Raw genomic sequence first — 3,348 nt, 5'->3', positions numbered from 1 at the left:
CTGCATCGCAAACCACACAAACACCAATCTCAGACAGGGATGGCTTGTTGAACACACACCTAAAGACTGATTGACCAGGGCAATAGCTCAGGCTTGAAAGCTCAAAGCTGTGCGCTAGACATTTCTTTTTTCTTTCTTTCTTTCTTTTTTTTGTTTTTGTTTTTTCAAGACAGGGTTTCTCTGTATAGCCCTGGCTGTCCTGGAACTCACTCTGTAGACCAGGCTGGACTCGAACTCAGAAATCCGCCTGTCTCTGCCTCCCAAGTGCTGGGATTAAAGGCGTGCGCCACCACCGCCCGGCTGTGTTGGACATTTCTTAGGGCCAGCTTATAAAAGCAAAAACTGCAAAAGCCACAATGAGCTCATTCACAGATGCTGGAAGTGCTGCCCGGTGGTTAGCTCTGACTCAAGCCACTTTAGACATAGCAGTTCATATTGACCGCTAATTTGATGGGTCCTATGAGAAGCTTATAGTTGTGGGATGTCTTAAGATTAGCAAACCTCAGAACATACAGAACATAACAGGGTCTGTGGTCAGCATGACCCTGCTCTGAGTCAAGTTATCTTTCAGTGTCAGTGACTGGCAGGCATATCACAGCAATGGTATGAGATAGCTGGTGGGCATGGAACAAAATGGCTACAGCTATGCTAGGGGGACAGGCCTAAACACTATGAAAGCATTCTACCTACTCACACCCCCTTCCCTTACTGGGCATTCTAGACAAGACTTCTACCACTAAACCATACCCTAGTACAGAGTGATCCTTTTTGTGTCCCTCATATTTCCCAGGATGTATTTCCTTTGTCTCAAATTCTCCAGGAGTGGACCACATAAGACTCTGGATCCTGTTTCTCTAGGTGTTGCTTTGCTTGTAGGCTCAGTTACTACTTCCTGAAATACCCAATGGTCCAGGGCTGGGCAGGGGGAAGGTGACACAGCAGGTACTGAGTGGCACAGGCATGAGCCTTGCCCCATCTGCCTACATGTCAGCTTGCATCTGCCCTTCCCAGTCTGACCCAGTGGCCCACTTGCCTCTGTGGGAACCAAACCAGCAGGCAGTGACACCCAGTGTCAGCCTGGTTTTATGGGCTTGGGGCAAAGGCCCTGTGACAGGTGGGTTGGGTTTCCTGTATAACCTGTGCTCTGCCTGTCATAAGTAGGGACCTTATCTTTTTCACCTCGCTGTCTGGATCGTGCCTAACACACTGCAGCCACATGAGGGTTTTGTTGAATAACTGTGAAGTGAGTGGGAAAAAGTCAACACAACTTTGCAAGAGAAGCCCATGGCCCAAAGAAACTAACAATTAAAACAGGGATCAGAGCATTGTGACCGATCACAATGGCTTCAAGGGGGCCTTAGAAAAGGCAGGACTCCCAGAATATACGTGAGCCCTGGGTCTGAAAGTAGAAAATAGTACCCTCATGTCCTGTGGGACAAGTGACTAGAGCCAGGGCCTGACTCTACATCACCCCAAGTCATTCCAAGCCTCATCTCTGTACCAGACTCAGTGCCTGACTGTCACTACCCTCCCTGGTCCACTACATACCCAAGTTCCAGCATCTTACACCCCATATTTCTTTTCCCCATCAAAACTTACCTGCTTCAGGTCTGCCTAGCCGAGAATCAGTCTCCTCTTTGACACACCACAGACAAAAACAGTATTAAGATCTGCACACAGCCAGGCCTTGGTAGTGCACACCTTTAATCCCAGTACACTGGAGAGAGGCAGACAGATCTCTTAAGTCTGAGACCACCCCTGTCTACAGAGCAAGTTCCAGGACACCTGGGGCTACACAGAGAAACCCTGTCTCAAAGCAGGGGAGACCTTTCACACATCTGGAGTTCTCTGTGTCTCCTTCCGCTGTTTTATCCAGCTCTTATCTGTCTTTGGGGTTGCTGCTCAAACATCACCTTCTCAGAGAAGCCTTCCCTGAGCAGCAGGGAAGGTTGCCTTGCACACGTGTTCTTCGACACCTAGCCCACAATAATAGTTCGTTCACAGGGTCTTTCATAAACAGCTATGGGACTTGGGTCCTCAACCAGAACATAAACTACGAGAGAGTAAAGACTTAGCCTGCGTTGTCCATCTGGGTTGTGCTGGTGCCCAGGATCTTGTGAGGGTGAACGCGTAGCTGACGATTCAGAAGTGTCTGAATGAGAAGGATATCAAGTGGTGTTGCCGCAGCGTTCCTCTGGAAAGCCTAGTCCAGCGCAGGTTGCATCCACGCGCAGGGGAGACCCAGAGTCTTTGCAGGAATTCAACGGAGAGATGATTATAAGCCCTCGGAGACTGCTGAGGTTGGACGCAGGAGAGACAGGAATGGAGCTCTGAACATAAGTAACATTCAAGAAAGCTGGGCAGTTGGAATGTGAGTGTAAGTATGACACCTAGGACCATGGGGGCTACCTGAGCCCAGGCTGGGGGTACAAAGGATATGTGTGTCCCCTAGCCTTTGTAAGACCAAAATTATATTGTGGGGACTAAGGAGATGGTGTAGTGAGTAAACTGCTTGCTCTGTGAGTTTAGAGCTGCAACACCCAGGTGAAAGCAGATGCCTTATCACGTGCCTGAAATCATAGCCTTATCACAGAGCGACAGGAGACGGAGACAGGAGAAGCCCCAGGCCAGTCTACCCAGAGTACACAGAAGAAAAAATTAACATGAGGTCTGTCTCAAAGTGGAAAACAAGGACTGACATCCAAAGTTGCCTTCTGACCTTCACACGTAGGCCGTGACATGTTGTGCACGTGTGTACTCACACATGTCACTTCCATCCAAGAACACTCACATGCACACACATAGATTAAGAAAAAAGTCATAGGCATTTCCCAATTCAGGCAAGAATTCATCTACTAGACAGGTCAAAAGAAATTTAAAATACAGAAAGAGATTCTATCTTTGGAATCAGACAAAGTTTATTGAGCAACTACTTCTTGGGGAAAACTATCTCCATTCTCCATCACCCCTGGCCCCACCCGAAGGCAAAATTCTAAGCTAATCTCTCCTCTCCTCTCCTCTCCTCTCCTCTCCTCTCCTCTCCTCTCCTCTCCTCTCCTCTCCTCTCCTCTCCTCTCCTCTCCCATCCATTCTTTTCTTTGTAGATAGAGTTTCACTGTATAGCCCTAGCTGACCTGAATGCTGCTATGTAGATTAGGCTGGTTTCAAACTCACAGAGATCCACCTGCTTCTGCCTCTGGGTGCTGAGATTAAAAGTATACATCACCATAGTGCACACTTACCTGATCTCTTATCAGAGAGGCATAGATGGAACAACTTGGCCTGTGTCTTAATTTTACAAAACATATGCAATATGTAGATTTTTTTGTTCTCTTGGTTTTGGTTTTG

This window comes from Grammomys surdaster, unplaced genomic scaffold (assembly GCF_004785775.1).
Source record: "Grammomys surdaster isolate TR1022 unplaced genomic scaffold, NIH_TR_1.0 126109, whole genome shotgun sequence".
Lineage (NCBI taxonomy): Eukaryota > Metazoa > Chordata > Mammalia > Rodentia > Muridae > Grammomys > Grammomys surdaster.
This window is presented reverse-complemented; position numbering follows the sequence as displayed.